Genomic DNA, 9,710 nt, shown 5'->3' on the forward strand with positions numbered 1-9,710 from the left:
GGGTCCTATTGTTGGAACCCTTCATCGCTCCACGGAGACACCACTGCGGTAAGTCGAATTCGCATTATAATGACTGTGGTAACGTATTTTGAAATATAATTGAGGTTTCTCTTGTGAAACCAATTTCTATTATAAATACTTATCACAGTCATTAGGTGTGTTCCGTCCCAGCCTCCCCTTGTCTCCTTGGCTCTCACTTTTTTGGGCTTTGGAATTATGAAGTGGGAAGCATGGCTTCGTGTCTTATCACGTACATGAATACTGCCGTCTGATTGGTGGGTTTCCCAGGGGTTCCCCATGGGGGGGAAAATTCTTTATTTACGTATGTAAAGAGCCAAGTAAGGTTGGAATATGCATTATAATGACTGTGGTAAGTATTTATAATAGAAATTGGTTTCACAAGAGAAACCTCAATTTTGATCAATTTTCCTCTCAAACAAGTAACAAAGGGAAGGAATTTTGAAAATGAAAAGTCCCATAATTCCACGTTTTCTTCAATAAAGTTACATTTTGTGTTGAATATGGTACTTTGCGTCTCTGTGCATGTAACTAAGTGCATCGTGCATCATACATGTACTATGTACTATCATATTAGACCTTGATATTATATAATGCCATAGTTAGCATAACGTCTATGACATCATAAATACTCACTTTGGTATCATAATCACTGTGTAATCACTGACAGCGGATATAGCTAGTACTGAAGCGGGCATGGAAGCTGGACGTAGTCAAATCATGTCAATTTTTAGCTCAAGAAGGACCAAGGTGAGCTTATGTCATACCGTGACGTCTGTCGTCCGTTCGTCCCTCCGTCCGTCCGTCGTCTGTCCGTCAACAATTTCTTTAAACGACTTCTTCTTAACCACTGATTGGAATTTAACTAAATTTGACTGGAAGCATCCCTAGGTGGTGGGGATTCAAAATTGTACAAATGGTGGTGCTGACCCCCAAGGGGGCTGAGGGGCGGGGCAAAAAGGGGCAATTTGGCTATATTGCTTTAAGCTACATCTCCTCTGGAACTAAGAAATGGATATCAACCATATTTAATTGGAAGCATCCCTAGGTGGTGTGGATTCAAAATTGTACAAATGGTTGGGCTGACCCCCCAGGGGGCTGAGGGCGGGGCCAAAAGGGGGCATTTTGGCTATATTGCTACAAATGACTTCTTCTGTAGAACTTACATTGGATTATCAATCATATTTAACCAAAAGCATTCATGGCAGGCAGGGATTCAAAAGTGTACAAATGGTGTGGCTGACCCCCGTGGGGGCTGAGAGGCGAGGACAAAAAGGGTTATTTAGCTATATTACTTGAAGCGACTTCTTCTCTGGAACTAAGAGATAGATATCAACCAACTGGAAGCATCCCTAGTTGGTGGGGATTCAAAATTGTACAAATGGTGGGGCTGACCCCCAGGGGGCTGAGGGCTGGGTCAAAAGGGGGCAATTTGGCTATATTGCTATTAACGACCTCTTCCGTAGAACTATACCATGGATATTGATCATATTTGGTCGGAAGCATTGATGGGAGGCAGGGATCCAAAATGGTACAAATGATGGGGCTGACCCCCCGGGCTAAGGGGTAGGGCCGGATTTTTTTTTACTTGGAAATGGTTGAGATCCCCACCATATAACCATATATACAATTGCTGAGTATAAAGAGAGGAATGCACATTTGCTTCCAGGATGGCCCTCGGGTCTGGCCCCACCCTTGGAGACTTAGCCCCTGGGTCATAAGTTTGAAACGGTTAAGATCCCCACCCCAAAACCATATATACAATTGCTGAGTATAAAGAGAAGAATGCACATTTGCTTCCAGGATGGCTCTAGGGGATGGCCCCTTCCTTGGAGACATAGTCCCTGGGTCATAACTTTGAAACGGTTAAGTTCCCCACCCCAAAACTATATATACAATTGTTGTGCATAAAGAGATATGAATGCAGTCATGATATTAGAATTGATCCTGGGGTCTGGCCACAAGCCTAGGAACCTAGTTCTGAGTCACAGCTTGGAAACAGTTGAGATTCCCACCCCATAACCATACATAAAATTGCTGGGCATCAAAAATCTAATACAGGTATGCTACAAGGATTGGCCTTGGGGTCTGGCATATTCCCTTGGATCTCATTTGGAGAATATTTTGCCATGATTGCCTAGATATCCAGGTGAGGGATACAGGCCCTCTGGGCCTGTTGTTTATGCAAGCTCACATATATATGTCATTACTGTAATGTTAAAAACTTTTGCTTTTATTTGCAAATTGAACGAAAATTGAATCTACACATTTTAAAAATCAATTTCAAATTTATCAAAGGGAGATAATTCGTCTTATATTTTTTAGGCCAAAACAAATTAATTACTTGGTTCTCAGGCCCTTTTTTTTTAAAAAGAGATGAGGCAGGGAGGTATATTTTTTTTTCATTTTACATGGCAAAAATTAGACAAGAGCGATTTCTTTTTTATTGTGTAGTTTGTAAAACGTTCATTGTGGGCATTATTTTGTCAAATGTGTCCGTTTTTTGTCGCCCAACACACACAGATACTTTAGCAGAACGAAGTTGATCTGATAACGACCAGGTTCCCAGATCGATGTTACCGGTTTTAGTTCACCTGAGCTTTGGTTCAAAAACCTTCCTCTCCAGACTCAGAGGTACTACAGTAAATTTCAGTGCATGGATAGAAAGATCATCAGGACCTTTATTGAAATTTTCAATTTCAGGACCCCCGAGCCATTCGTTCCCCCTTGGGTTGGGGGTAAAGTTTACTATAGTTTATATAAGGAAATAACACATTTGGGTATATGTTATCCATTTTCAGCAGAAAATTACTCAAACTTAGTCAGAATCATCTCTGATTGTAAAATTGGTATTCCTGCCCCAACCCCATGACAACAAGATACAGGAAACTTTATTTAACGTCACATACAGGTAAACAAGGAACATTAGCTCTTGAGAGCTATTATTGCGACAAACATGTAAAAATAACAATAACATATTATATTACAAGTAAAGGGAGATAATCACATATATAAAAAAAATCCAGTAATAATCATCACAGAAAAAGAAAGTATACATATCCCAGGTTTCTAAGTGATTGGGAGTCCCCTACCTACAAAGGCCCCGGGATATATATATATATATAAAGTGTTAATACATGAAAATCATTTAATGTGATCACAGGTAAGTAGTATTCAGAATAGGTAAATAAAAAATGACATGACAGGTATTGTACTTCACTTAGTTTACATGCTGATTTCCACACACGTGGCGCACCTGGTAACACTTGACCAACTGACTGATACAGACTTTATTTGTTACAGTCCTATGTCAAGTGGCTGATCTCCTAATACATTTTCCTTCCAAATTTCACTAAATTGCTTCCATTGATTTTAGTTAGCGCCATCACGATTTTGTTAACCTTCGGTACATTTTTATGCACTTGTATGCAACTTGATAGGATTATGTACGTCTGTTTTGCATGGCAGGAACGTACAACTTTTTTGAGATGGGAACCGGAAAAACACTGCTCCTCTGCACGCATTCTCTCCCGTAAAGGTGTCGCATTTCAAATTAATTTGAAATGCTTAATTGAATACTACAATATTTTACAGTTAATCAAGTCTACTTACTGTATGACTGCCCGTGTTCGTTGAGAGCACAAACGTTTGTTTACCAAATGTCGAGAAGATTTACTGCCAATTCATCGTGGCTCACCACATTTAACTCATCCTTTATTTTTGTTCCATGGACCTACGTTGACTCTGTAAGTCGCAGATGATGTTGCAATTTTGTCCATTTCTTTTTCTTTGCCTTAACGGCAGCATCATGCCAGACAAATTTTGCAAAAGGAAATGCCCTTGACCCTTATTCAAGGTCACAGGGGTCAATTTTGTTAAAACACTCGAACAATTTCTTCAATGTCATGTTGAATAGCTGTTTCAGCCGTGTTTAAAACAGAGTTATCGGCCCTCTACACTTCATTCCATCTGTGACACTCCTTCAGGTGTCACCCCACTAGTAATCATCATATCAAGTTGTGTTAATATAATGAGTTGGAAACTAATCTTTTGATTACTTGTTTTCCTCAAACTGTTAGAAAATTAAGAAAATCGAACATTGACTTTGTAGTGAAAGGTGAGATTTATAGCATGCTATATATAGCTAGCTAGCCAATCTTAAGGTGATGCAAATCTTATTTTAATGCAAGTTATTATATAACACTATATGGCATTCGACGGGCGTTTATTCACCCTTCCACATCGTTGTTAGCAACGCGGTTGCTATCCAAATTCAGCCAATCAGAGCGCGAGTTCGATTGTCGGCCATTACCTCCGACAACTTTGTCGGACATTGACACGAGGGTAAATACGAACGGCAGTGAAATAATGGTGAAGAACTGCTCCTGGGGAACCTGCAACAGCGACAGCCGATATGCAGAAAGATTGGAGAACGGTGTGACATTTATTCCCTTTCCAAAACCCTAAAACCAACCTAGAAACATGTTTGAGATGGGTGAAGGCTTGTGGATGACCCCATTCGCAGCTTAACGCAACAAATATAGATAGACACAAGTTCGTTTGTTCAAAGGTATGTTTATATCCCGATATTAGAAAATATAATGTTGTAAAGCAGAGTATATGGTTGGCCAAACAGGCAATACTCACATAATCCTCAATTTCATTCATATGTTTGTAATATCTCGAGCAAATCTTGTTATGACACGGTGTAAACATATTACATAAGAGCTGTCGGTCCAACACATGGGCATGCACAGCGGAATCATCATTTCTTATTTTGATGTCTTGTGTTCTGCTGGTTTAATTCATACGCATATAAAGAGTTGCCGGTGTGCAAGCAGCAAACACATATCAATTATTATCTTTAATCTTAATAAAACCAACATTTTTTTACCCATTAGTTGTTTACATTACAGCTGTATTACATGCCCCTATGTCAACAAAATGAAAGTAGAAGATACTTGTTTACTGTTTACCGTTAGACTTTAACAATTATGATCAGTTTTTCAGTGCTATAGATTTTCCAAGTAGAAAATATTGTCCTGACAGGAAATATGTTGCAGTGAATCAGATGAGCTATAATCAATTAACTTCTTTATACCTTGGTGTTTAAATATTTTGATAAACAAATTGTTATTCCCAAAAAGTCAAGTATGCATACATACAAATTGAAATAGACATTCTAAAGTAAGATTTTTTATATAAATTAATCCAGGGCATGTAGTTATACTGTAAGTGATTGATTTTATTGAAAGATGTATCCCTTTCTAGTTTCTAACCAATGAGTCTTTGGTGGTTTTTTCAACCCATTCTCCATGTCTTAATGTTGTGATATATCAAAAGAGGAATACATTGAGATCATATTGTAAATAATTATGGTTACACCTAAATTGTTAAGTCTTGAAAACCCATAATAAAATAAATCTTCATTTCTTTATTGTCAAGACACAGCACTGAACTGAGCAATGATATGGAGGATCCCCAGCCCACTTCAGTCCCAGTTAACACTCCAGACAGTACTGGCCATGTAGCAGCACCACAGCAAGAACATGATCTTGTACAAACTGATGTCCAAGGTATAGATATGCTTTAGTATAAAGCTGAGATAAATTTTGAAAATGGAAAGATACCAAAATATCATTTTATCTATAAAACCAGAAACTGAACTATGCACTATACATCAAACTCATTTGGCATGTAGTCTCCATATGTATATAGTCCTAGAACACTTATGGTATTGTTGTGTACAATTTCAATTGTATTGGTTTTCATTAAATATTTAATACCAGTTTTAACTGGAATAAAATACAGTGAAGCCTGTCTCGTCCGACCCCTGATTATTCAGACACTTTACACATAATGCTGTAATCCCATGTGTTATGAAAATAATAGTATATGACCTGTGTATTTAGACTATTGACAGACTATTTTTCTGTAATCTTACCAGTATGTTATGCCCTTGTGAATGTCAGGTTAGACAGGTTTCACTGTATACATGTATAACTATTATCAATTAATACAATTTTTAGAGACTAGGAATTGCAAACCAATATATTTTAAAGGCTTCAAGTTCTAATGTGAAATTGTGGCAATATCAATGTATGTGTGTAAATTATTATTGGGTTTGTTCAGTTGGTGTGATTTAGGTAAAGCTATATATGGTATACCTTATCTTTTGAGGTAATATTTTGGTCATAAATGGAATATCAGGATAAATTCTCTCAACAAACAGTTCTTTTGTTGTGAACACAACAAGGTCACACCATGGAGCACCTGTGACTAGCAGTTAAGCAGTTGTCCCTGTATTTGAACATAGTAGTTGTGTTTTCTGTTCATTTTTACAACATTGTTTTCATAACTAGGTACAAAATTCTGGATCACATTGCAAGCTTCAGTAATACTCATCTGCCTTGCTACAAAGGGACATTTTATTTCCACAATACCAGTCTCCCCTTTGTCACATACTTTACCATCAGGTGTGGCGGCTAGATGGGAAAATTAATTGTTTATCACTAACCCACAATCATGGACATGTATGTTTTAGACAGACTTTTGATTGACATATTTTTCTCTGGCAATTTTCCCCCTACTAATACCATAATATGTTGCTACAGAAGAAAATGTCTTTATTGTAAACAAATCTCTTAGCATAGCATCAGTAGGACCTTTTTTTCTGTTTACAACTTTGAACATCTGAGATGCTGTAAGTCTTTTCTCTCTGAGTCTGTTCCATAGGGTGTTGGTACTTTGGGACCGTGTTGCCTTTTCCAACATTGCAACCTTTGATATTTCCACCAAATCTTGGTAACAAGGTGGCAACCTAACTTTTACTGGTTGGGTATAAATCATTTCTCAGCAAGACATGACATTGCCATTGTTAAAAGCAATGTCATTCTTCTGAGACTGAAAATAAAATAAAATCAGCTGAATTTGATTTATTTATAGAACATTGGGAAATCCTGTAAGTGATGACAAACCCAAACCACTGACTGTTCAGGAGATTTTAAAGGAGGAATCACAGATTCAAGGATTATTTGAATATTATACAGGATTCAAATTCTCAACATTCCAGGCCCTACTTGACTTTCTCACTATTCAGGCCCAACAACACCATAATAACAGGAAAGATATAGTTAACATGAAGTGCGAGGATAAACTGTTGTTAACATTGATGAGACTGCGACACAATTTTGGTCTTAAATATCTGGCTTTTAGATTTGCTATCTCCACTCAAGCAGTGATTTGCAGAACAGAATGCGAACCTCTGGCATACCGTGAAACGTTGTAAGTTTGCAAGTCCCTGTCGCAGATGGAAGAAACTTGTAAACTAGGCCTGCTGCACATCAGATCTTGTCACTCTTAGATATTGAAGAATGGAGAAAGGGTAATACTATATAATTTTGGGAATGGGGCATGGGGTAATAATGTACTGATGATTTGTTATCAAAACAGAATTAATGCTTTGTCCTTAAAAAGAGGACAAAAGGGAGGGATAAATGTCTATGTTATGCCTTTATGTAAGCTGCTTTTCACTTCATTACAGTACAGCAACAGATGTCGAAGATGACTGTTAACGTTATCAATGTCCACCTTTTGTTATATATAATTTTTGCATTTTGAATGACTCATTGACTGCCATGATTGTACGTTAGGCTTGCACTACAGTCTGTAGTTTAGGGTACACACATATATATAGGGGGTTCATACATGATCATATTGCTAGGTAAGATTACACACATAAACAGTTTAACACCAGCTTGTCATACTTGCCAACTTTTTAAATTGTCCATCAGGGAGATTAAAACAAATGTATGTATGTACTGTACACCCTAAGGAAATGGCATCTTTTGAGCTGTTCTTTCAGATGAAATTTTAGCAAATTCACAAGTTTAACTTGCTCAATTTCTTCTTGGCCTAGCACCCACTATCACATGACATGATCTTCAAATGGATGAAGGTGGTCATTACTATTTAGATGTAAAACTCGTGAGTCTCCCTCCTATATAGGGAGAATTGCCAAGTATTGAGCCGCGGATACCGCTATTTAAAAAAACACGTCTGAACAAGGAAACCAACGTACATCATAATCACTGCATGATATTTTGAACAACCGTTTAATTAAAAAAAGAAAAACGGAACTCGACAGACCCAAACTGGATAATTACCCAGCTGAACAGTATGCGTCCTTAACACACTTCTTTGTTAAGCCTTCTGTACATGTAATGTTAACAAGTGTGGCTTCTCCCCCTTTCTCATGCTTCGGTAGCATCTCCCTCCGATTGCCACCTGCGCTTGGACATCATTTTTTGTTAAACTTAGGTTGTGGACATAGCCCTCTCTAAAATAAATAGTTCCCCTGGATAAACATTTTTCAGAAATGTTTGCATCTTGAATGTATCCCATACAAAAATCATCGGGAATGTCCCCGAGTCCTGCAACAGTCGCTGCCGCCATCGCCATGGGCAAAATTTTACTATGGCTTGTTTACATTTGTTGTCGGAGGATGTAGTCACGTGACTTTGGTTGCTACGTGGGGGCGGTCATGGAAGGGTGAATTGTTCCGCTCACGCTACTCTTGTTAGTTCACCTGGTCCGAAGGTAAATTTTGTCCATTTCTTTTTCTTTGCCTTTACAGCAGCATTATACAAAACAATTTTTTCAAAAGGAAATGCCTTTGACTCTTATTCAAGGTAAAACGGGTCAAATTTGTTAAAACACTCAAACAATTTCTTCAATGTCATGTTGAATATGGAATGAAGTGTTAGAGGGGCGATAACTCTGTTATCGTTCCTCTGAACAAAATGTTAACACGGCTAAATGTAGCTAATTTGCCGCATATAACAGCGATTTGAGTACGAAATAAACGGCTCCATAACTTTTGCTGAAACTTTCCAAGTTGGTAGAACTCAGCGCGATCTACCTCCTTGTGTATCTGTTATATCTGGGGAAAATCTAGTTATTGAGATATTTGGTGTAAAACACGCCAAAATCGGCATTTTGACCATTAGTAGCTGTAAAATTCACCCTGGAGAATTAACACTTAAAGCTGACGAACTGAAACTTCAAACATAAGTAGTCCAAGTTATTCTGAAGAAAACGGTATATTTGGTTTTTGATATCTTTCAAAGAACGGCCCTGAGAGGGTTTTGAAAATGGGGTGTATTTCTTGGGTTTCGTGGAATTTTCCAGGAGATCCGATTTCCCCGTAGTCCAGCGCCAATTTGGGTACCCCTCTAGGCTAGAATTGAGATAAGATCTTGTTGCGCATGCGTTAAATACGAAGAAATGTTCTAGCCGCTTTTCCGGTTCAACTTGTAGCGGTGAGTTGGATGGAATTTTGACTAGTGCCAGTAATTTCTACCATTTTTTGATATTCTACGTTATGACTATTTTACTACGATCAATATTTGCTGCTGATCAAAATCATGCATGTAAGATATGACCAAGCGTTGAAAAAATCTCTAGCAAAATCCCGTAGGCCTACTGTAGCCTACATGTTTGTTGACGTTGCGCAACAGACGCAGAACAGATCTCGTTTCTTCAATATTTACTTTCGTTATTTTTTGTTTCTACGTTTAATTAAATTAAGATTTCGGTGTGTGAATCCTGTTCAGTGTTTGAGGTAATCTCTCATTTGTGATAATTTGTTTACGTCTAAAAATAGCAACGGTAATCCCAGCTTTAGGAGACAT

This window comes from Mizuhopecten yessoensis, unplaced genomic scaffold (genome assembly GCF_002113885.1).
Source record: "Mizuhopecten yessoensis strain PY_sf001 unplaced genomic scaffold, ASM211388v2 scaffold8377, whole genome shotgun sequence".
Taxonomy (NCBI): domain Eukaryota; kingdom Metazoa; phylum Mollusca; class Bivalvia; order Pectinida; family Pectinidae; genus Mizuhopecten; species Mizuhopecten yessoensis.